Raw genomic sequence first — 9,648 nt, 5'->3', positions numbered from 1 at the left:
AAACCCAAATTATATACTAAAAATCAAACATCCACAATAACATATTTTACTACTATTTAAAAAAAATATTTTTATCCTGATTTGTGTGTGTGTGTGTGTGTGTGTGTGTGTGTGTGAAGCCATGTTGTTTGGTAACAAAGTACCAGCTATGCTTGCCGCTCCCCTCGGAGATCCCACACAAAAGGGGACCTTAGCAGCCCTCTTAGCATAATTGTGAACGCTATTGTGTTCCACCCAGCAGTGACAAATCTGCTAGAAAAATGAAGCTTTCCCCCTCCCAGCTCCATCCTGTCTGTTGTGCTCCAGCCAGCGAGACAGTCAGTTGCATTAACTGCCTGTTTGCAGGCACTGATGGAGCTGTTTGGTTCTCCTACCTCACTGAGTGCTGCAAGCTAATTTTATTTTCCTCTTGCCTAATGAGATGTTTATTACACGACAGCCTTCCTGCAAACAGAGCGAGGAGGGGGGCAGGCCCATGCTGCCGAGCAGAACGCAGCTTGACTTCCTTGCACCTCGGGGATCACAGAGGTGAGGTTCCTCCCCTTGCCATCTAAGAGCCCACTCACTGCTGGTGACTATACACAGGCACCAAAACTCCTTTGTGCCTGTGTACAGTCAAAGCAGGCTTGTGACCTACTGAGCTGGTTTCTTGCTGGAATTTCTCTCCTGTAAGTGAGCTGAGTGGTAGAGAAAGGTGCTCTGGTCTCTGAAGGCTCTCCTCTTACCCCAGAATGGGTAAAGCATAGGTTATAGTGCAAGCACAGCTTCACCTTATGGTTCTGTACAAACCATTCCCCAGTGTGATCAGGTGATCAAAACACTGTGGATTTGAGAGAGACTTTCCTGGTGGCTGAGGTCTGTCATCATTAAGGCAAAGCCCAAGCCCCTGCTTTGTCCATTACAGGTCCTGTGCCATTTGCTTTCCTTCTTCTTGCTGAATGTTTTGGGTAGTCTTCCTGACAGGTTCTCTGGTTTTCCTTTCCCTGGATGGCACATCTGTCTGCTGTGTGTGCAGAACAGCAAACTTAAAGGGCCTTCAGGAAAATCATGTCAACAAACAACAAACTTAGGCCTCAGGGGTGGGAGCCTACTAAGATAATAGGTGAAAAAAAACTTATTAGGCTTTCATCTTAATCTGAATATGTTCCCAGCTCTAAAGCCACTGCAGATTCTGTCTGGAATATCAGAGGACAGTGCAAGTTAAGGCAGAGACATCAGCAGAGCAGTTGTGGAATAGGAGGGGATGCTGAGGGTCAGGAATAACTATGCACCCTCTTAAAAGGAAGAAATTCTGGCTACATAACAGTTGCGCTCTTCTGTCCTGTCCCATGAGTAAGATGCTCATTTGTCTACCCTGTTGTTCACCTACTACTGTTCCCTGGCTATGCTGTGAGCTCTCTAGGCAGAGAGGTGAGCAAAAGGGCTGGTCCACACCCCTCGCTCACATCTCCGGGTTTCCCCCCGGCCTCCTCAGCTGAGAGGAGCAGGGGCAGGAAACGGACCTGGGGTGCGGTGCTGGGGCACGTGGCCATTGGCTGCTGCCACGGGTGTTATGATTATATGCTAGACTGGGTAGCAAACTGGCTCAAGGGTCGCACTCAGAGAGTGGTGGTGGATGGGTTGGTGTCAACATGGAAAGATGTGTGCAGTGGAGTCCCTCAGGGCTCAGTTCTAGGGCTGGTGCTGTTTAACATCTTCACCAGTGATCTGGATGAGGGGGTGGGAAGCACCCTGTCTAAATTTGTGGATGACCCAAAAATATGGGGTGAAGCTAACACCCTGGAGAGGAGGAACCAGATCCAGGCTGACCTAGACAGGTTGGGGAAGTGGGCAGAGAGCAACAGGAGGCAATTCAATAAGGACAAGTGCAAGGTGCTGTATCTAGGGAGAAAGAACTGTCGTCATACCTATAGGCTGTGGCGCGACCTTCTCAGCATCACTGAGGCAGAAAGAGATCTTGGAGTCTCTGTTGACTCCAGGATGAACATGAGTTGTCAATGTGATGAAGTAGTCAGCAGAGCCAATCACACTTTGTTGTCCATCCATAGGTGCTTCACAAACAGGTCCAGGGAGGTGATTCTCCCTCTCTACATGGCACTGGTCAGGCTGCAGATGAACTACGGCATCCAGAACTGGACACAATACTCCAAGTGGGATGCGGACATCCTGGAGAGGGTTCAAAGAATAGCCACTTGTTTGATTAGAGGCCTGCAGGGAAGGCCCTACAATGAAAGGCTAAGGGACCTTAACCTCTTCAGCCTCTCCAAGAGAAGGCTGAGAGGGGACCTTGAGGCGGTGTACAAATTCATAAGGGGAGAGCAACATGAAGTAGGTGATGAACTGTTTACCAGGGCACCCCCTGGAACAACAAGGAACAATGGCCATAAGCTACTGGAGAGTAGGTTTAGACTGGACATTAGGAGAAAGTTCTTCACGGTCAGGGTTGCCAGGATCTGGAATGGGCTTCCAAGGGAGGTGGTGCTTGCCCCATCCTTGGGGTTCTTCAACAGGAGACTGGACAGGCACCTGGCTGGAATCACATGACCCCAGGTTTGGTGACCCTTTTCTTGCCTGCCAGGGGCAGGGGATCAGACTACATGGCCCACTGAGGTCCCTTCTGCCCCTAGAACCTATGAATCTATGAAGCAGAACAATTTGTGTGTAGGACTGGTAATCTGCAGCACTTGCTGCCTCTGGTGTGTGGTATGTGGTGCAGACAGCAGGCTTGGCCATGAAAAGACTCAAGCCAGGACTCAGGAAAACCTCCATCAGTGTAACTCTGTTAGCTTGACTAGTAACTCTGGGCAGTGTAGTTGGCACCCAGTGAAGCTAAGGGCTACAGTGCCAGGGAGAACCACAAGGTATGTGTACATCTTACAATCCCCTCCCCAACAAAATCCCCATCATATTGATGATAACAACTGTGTTCCAGCTCATCTCTACCACTAAGGACACTACAGGAAACAGAACTGCATTTTTCATAGCAGCCATGTGTCTCTTTGCCTTCCCCTCCTGCCCCCAAACTGAATACAATAATAGTACCATCTCTCTCATTTTCACAGGGACTTTCACCCTGAAGTGGTCTACAGCACTTTCATGCAGGTAAAAGCTCATGTGGAATGATGCTGCCTGTGGAGTAAAGGGCGGTCATTGTTTAACAGCATATGTCAATGCTATGCTAAACAGCTCCACAGAATGAAGACTACTGATTAACTGAGATATCCTAGGAACAATGCATCTATTTATTCAGGCCTTTTTTCCAAGGTAGGTTGGAAGATCATGCTGTTGTAAGAGTTTGGGGAGGGTTCCATTACATTAATTTTAACACTACTGGTGTTTTCTTTGTGTATGTACCTACAGCACATACAAGAGTTTCTTCTCAGTTACGCAAAGCAGAGGTTTCAGAGATATTCCCTCTACTTAGCAGAGGGAATTTTGTTAGGACTACTACCCCTCTAGGTTCAGAAGGAACTTTTAAAGTACAGCCTCAGTAGAGACATTCATAGCAGGGCCTATACAAATCAAAGAACACAGAAACAGAAAAACACTACCTGGGTGTTTTTGCTAGATGAATCAATGGTGAAATAGTTGACAGAATAAAGATAAGGGTTCAGAGTTAACATCCAGTTCTGGTGGATGGTGACAATAACCCAAGCTATATAAAATCTCAGTTTGCAGATTGAGGAGGACTATGGCATGAGTGACTGCATTACAACTGAGAGCACCAGAAACAATGAAAGCTAGTTATCTGTAAAGAACAAAGCCAGTAAAGAAACATCTGTGATGGGCTAGCTGGCAGTGACCTGGCCCAGGGGTTTTGAAAGGGCAAAAGATGACTGGAGGACTTGGGATTCCCTTTCCTCACCAATCAGGCCCCAGAGACTCACCCTCCGTGTCCCCTGATTGGCCCCTTGGGTCACCTGGAGGGGGATAAAAGCAGCTGATGCAGGGGGGAGACCAGCGAGGGACCACGAGGAAAGCGCTTCAAAGAGCTGAGCCAGCGGGGCAGGAGTAGTTGCCCCAGAAGAGCCTGAAGGAGCAGGACCTGCAGGCAGCTGTTGGACCCTCAGCAACCAGGCATGTGGCTAGCAAGAGAGGCTCTCTGCTGGGCTCCAGGATCGCCTACGAGAGGCTGTGGCTGGCAGGAGAGGCTCCCTGCTGGGCTCCAGGATCCCCTATGAGAGGCTGTGGCCAGTAGGAGAGGCTCCCCAGTTCCAGCAAGGATCTGAGCAATGACCTGAGAGGTCTTCAGATTCCAGGTTCCTTTAATTTCTTTTGTTTGTTCTGAGGTTCCTTGACACCTGTTCTGACTGGTGAGAGTACCCATGAAGAAATACTCACACCTGTACAGGTACCTCGTCCCCGACCCAGTCTGTTTAATCCCCCATTCTATTTCCAGAGTTTGAGCAGAGATGGTCTCGATACTTCTTGTTTGTACAGTGCCTAGCCTAGCCCTGGGTTTTTGATCTGTTGAACACAGACCAGAGATCCATTCAGCCTGCGGCTCCCTTATGTCAGGCAGAGGGTGAGGAGGAAGTGACCTGAGGTGACACTGAAGGTTTTGTGGCTTTGTCAGCCCATGTGCCCCTGCCACAGGATCCTCATGAGTTGCTGGAGTGACACCAGATGGGTTCCTGCCTGACAGCTGCTCAATGGAATACAAATCATGTGGGCCTGGAAGGGTGACTGTGGGTTTTCTCTTCCACCCTGGAGGAAGCTAAACTATGACCTGAATAGACCTTGATAACCTTCTCAGCCATTGGGAGTCACTCCTATTTGCACAGCAGCATTCATCAGCGGAGACATACTACACATTTCACAACATACTATATTATCCAAGGCTGCATAATGGTCAGTCTATAGAAAATGTAGCCTAGAAGGAAGAGGAAGTGGACCTCATAAATAAGCCTGTCTACTTAACAGAAGATAGCACCACCAGCATGGATGCCTCTGTATTGATATAAAAAATACCAGGCCCACAACAACTTTTGCTGGCGTAGTCACAGTTAGGTTAGTGGTATAGACATGTTTATGCTGACAAGCTGGGCATTTGCTGGGATAACTTATTTGGATCATAGGTTCGTAGGAAAATAGGGCTGGAAGGGATGTCAAACTCATCTAATCTAGCCCCCTGCTCAAGGCATTATCATCCCTGACTAAACCATCCCTGTCAAGAGTCTGTATAACTTTGAAAGTTTCCAAGGATGGAGATTCCATAACTTCCCTAGAACTGGTTCAAGGGGTCAGTCAAGGCTGGAGTAAGCCATTCTGGTTCCTAGCCCAAATGGGCTAGTATAAGCTGTGTCCACGTTAGGAGTTATTTGCCAGTGCTACCTAGCTAAAGCAATTACAGGAGTTGTGTGATCATTCAGCATTAAGGAAAGTGCCACAACACACACTCCAGTTTCAAAGGTTTCCTGTGGCATTCATACAGTCGCATGTGTTGTACTATTTGTAACTGCTAGAAAAATATACCCAACACACAGAAAAAAAACCCCAAAAAACCTTTGACAACATTTTCTGCTAAGAGCCACAGGTGGTAAGTTGAAAAACCATGTGTGTATGAGATACCATGGTCTGAGTCTCACTGGCTTAAAACATCCAAGTGCAGGTCTGGCTCTGTACCAGCACTGCTCGTCCCACACAAGAAGAGTATAAGCACCTTTACACTGCCCATGCACAGGCAAGCTTTTTACCCACTGAGTTACACTGGTGCAGTCACCTGACAGACAGTCACCCATGTCCCACGCCTGTATGCAAGCTAGGCCTGTATGCTACCTATTAACAGATGCATTGTACTGTGGACCGAAGCAGCCTGCAGACCAACCTCTCCACTGCCTTGGGTAGGACCATTATCATATCCTTTGCTGAAGCTTCCTAGAATAAGCATTGATCTCCCCAGCCTTGGCCTCACAAGAATGGTGTTTCCAGCGATGAGGCCACTAGTGCTGCCTGGCTGTGAAGCCCAGCAAGGGTTGTGGTCAGTGGAGAGGAGGCAGCATTTAATGTCTTTTTATTCCCATCTGCAGCAACAATTAAAGAGTAAAGGAACCTGACAAATGGCCCCTTGGAGACCGTAAGCTTTCCAGCAAGTGAACTGTGCCACCTTTTACTAAAGTAAATTGGTCCATTTACACAAAGTTGTTGTGGCTGTGGGGTACTCCTCCCTTCTTCAAAAATTAATGATGGGGAGTCACCAGAAAGCTAAATGGCTGGCTAATTGGACCTGTTACCATGGTTATTTTTTGTTTTCCTTTCAGGCTGCACTAGAGGAAGAAAAAGGCCCAGCTTGGAGCCAGAGGCCTGCAGGCTGAAGCAATCTAAGCCTTGTCATGCCCTCCAGCAGGCACATACAAGTCAAACTGCTTGAACATGCCAGGATAATTAAAGCAGCTCAGCTTCCTTAGAATAGAGTTGGCTATGTAGGTACGGTTGAGCTTATGTCTGTTGTGGTTATTCCTGTACAGGAAAGGGAAGAATGCAATCCAATATGACATAACCTCATGCCAATCTTACTGTGTTCATGCAACGCTGTAATGAGGTAACTATGCTGGTAAAAATTAAATCAATTCACACCCTTAAGTGACATGCATACTTATACCAATTTTATACATAAACCAGGCGTCAGATTCTTCTCACAGTGGAGATGAAGGGACATCCATCCACTTGAGGGAGATGTGAAGTGATGGCTCTGAAGCCCTGTCTAATGACCACATGATCGATAGTTGTAAATCTGAATGTGGTACCTTAGCACTGCTCATTACCAACGGCTCCCAGAGACAGCATGCCAAAATGTACTCTTCCTGTGCTCCTTTCTGCCTTTTATCTCCTGCCCTTCCCTCCCCCCTTTCTTTTGCTTCTTCCCCCAGTACTTGTCCTGCTCTCCCTCTACTTCTCACTGCCATTCAATTAGCAAGAAAACAAAAGCTGCTGGATCTTGAGAGGAAATAAATAGCTTTGATTCTGCCATAACAGAGAGATGGAGATATTTGTTAGAGAGTCTTTGACAGCTCTGGGAGAACTCTAAGCTGGCTATGAAGGAGCAATGCTAATTACAGTTGGCATTTACTGACTCTTTCACTTTCATTAAGAGTAAACGTCATCATGCTTGAAAACAAGATGTTTTTTAGTACAGCACCTCTCCTTTCAATTTACTATCTCATCATCAGGCTTTGTCTGCAATTTCAGTATCATTTCCCCCAGTGCTTAAGAAGGTGACAACACTGGCAAGGTAATATGGTCACAGCTTAGTGGCCTGGAGATGCTCCCAAGTCAGGAGTCCCCACTTTCACTGGCTCATGAGCAACTAAACTGACCAAGGAACATTCTGCAGGCAATATCATCCTTTGCTCTGTCAACCTGAAGGAATGTACATCCACGGAAAGCAACATTTCTGTGCATGTGAGAAACTGGAAGGTTTCATGGGCAACACGTTACCATGAGCCATGGGTTAGTAACTCCTGTTTGAAGTGAAAAGAAATGGAGAAGCCACTGCAGTCTCTGTAGTATCACAACACCACACACGAGTGCCACCCCCACAGAGGCATTACTGCACCCCTCTATTACATCACAGCATGCAGGGAACCTCAATACTGAGATATGCTGGAGGGAATATGTGCCCAAGAACCCACAGCACTGAACTATCACTGCATTCAGAAACCTTCAGCCACTGAGATACCATTGCACCTCCTCTTATTTGTCTCAACACAACACCAGGGACTTATAGTACCCCTCTGCTGTATCACTACACAGTGCCCAGGGACCCTTAGCACCACACCTAAAAATTCCCAGGGCTGAGGTACCACTGCATTCCCTTTGCTATATCACAGCATGCACTCAGAAGCCTCCAGCATGGTGAACTGTATCACCTGCACCTTGCTATTAACAAGGCATTCAGCAGCCTAACCACCACTGAAATATTTCTTCTTTGTTCCACATGCTACATGCTTGTGGGATCTGGGATTCCAAAGGCTGCAGGGTTCATCTTGTTATGAGAAGTGGCAGTACATTCCTTAAGCTTGTGCTGAATTAACATGGAGAGCGTGTTCCTCATTCAGTCACTGGCAATAAATTACCTTCCCAAAGACAGACTCTTGATTTATTACTGTTTTCCCTGAGCCCAGCTATTGGATGAACCCGCAGTGAAATCACACCTTCTGCTCCACGCCCCTGCATTCCCTTGTTGCCTCCTTGTCCAAACTCTGCTTCTTGTTGCTATTTTAAGCTTCCAGGAACACTGATCTTTTCTCTTAATGGAACATGTGTTAAGATGCATGTGGCAGGAGGATTGCTGCAAGCAGTCTTCCATGCAAGGAGCTACTAGGTGATCATGCTTTTAAATACAGATACACTGAGAATGTAGTGCAGGAGCGACAGGACCAGAGGCTGAAATGCTCATTCGTAGACTTAGGGATTGAGTGGGCAGAAGCAGTGCAGTCTTTTGTCAAATCACCCTCCCCAGCCATGACCGTCTGTCCTATGATTTGTTGATTACCCTCTTTACCTGGAATCCCCATGGCCTGATTGTTCCTTGACTATTCCCATGAGACTCCAACAATGATGGTAATTCACGCAAGTAAAGAAGATGCCCTTGGATCTCAGCCCCTCTATACAGAGAAGCACACTGAGACTCCACCTCCTTTCACAAAGGCTCCCATGGTGGATGAGAGACTAGCTAATCCCTCAAGGCTGGTTCAGGCAACAGTTGAACCTTTGGGTTGGTTCACAGTGTGGATTAATAGCTGGAGTAACACCATTGGAAGAGGACATAGATTTACTGTTAAAATTCCACTGGGACATACATTACTGTTGTGAGACCAGCTGCATTTCCTGCTTGCCAGGGAGAATGACCATGTTCAGGAGAGACAGTACGTCATAGCACACAAGCCTGTCTCGTGAGTCCACTGAGGAGAGAGAGAGGACACAGAGGACAGGAATGATTGAGGATCCTGTCTTGCTGAGAGGTGAGTGAGTGACATTCAAGTGAACAGTTGTTCTTGCTTCATCACTGAACAGTATCTAGCCATGACCATAGGGGCCACTGATCTGAAAAAGATCATAGGCTGGATCGTGCCCTGTGCTCTGGTGGTAGAGAAGACCTGGTAGCCAGGGGATGTAGTTACTCAAGAGCTCCCTCTGTTTTGGGGGATTGTGGGTCAGCATATTGCTGCAGTAGCTGGTCCTCACTCCTGCCCCTGCCAGCCAGAAGCACGAGCCAGGGGGCATCTGAGAGAAAGGATGGCCTCTTGTACCTTTTGGCAGCACTAAACACAACCAAATATTTATTTTTTACAAGGAAAACAAAGTAATCCTAAACCCTGGTTCCCGTTTATGGCCCATGTAACTACTAAATGCCATTGACCAACTGTCAACTGAGTATTAGCAACTTGGAGACCCTCCAGTTTCATTCATGCTCTATCGTCCTTTCCCTTCATTTTAGTCACAAATTCCAGCTGTCAGGGAGCAGCCATTTCACCAGAGGAAGCTTGTTCCCTGTCTGCTCCAGGAGGTCAGAGCATGGCCAAGGGAAACAGGGAGGCATGTTTCCCTTAGTCTCAGCCATGGACTTGATACAAGACTAGGGTTCACCCCTTCAGCTCCCTGTGAAGCAGGTAGGAGGACAGCCAGCACAGGTTTGTTGCAGGTAGG

This window comes from Gavialis gangeticus, unplaced genomic scaffold (genome assembly GCF_001723915.1).
Source record: "Gavialis gangeticus isolate Ggan-Ray unplaced genomic scaffold, GavGan_comp1, whole genome shotgun sequence".
Taxonomy (NCBI): Eukaryota; Metazoa; Chordata; order Crocodylia; family Gavialidae; genus Gavialis; species Gavialis gangeticus.
The sequence above is the reverse complement of the archived record's forward strand: the minus strand, read 5'-3'. Positions refer to the sequence as shown.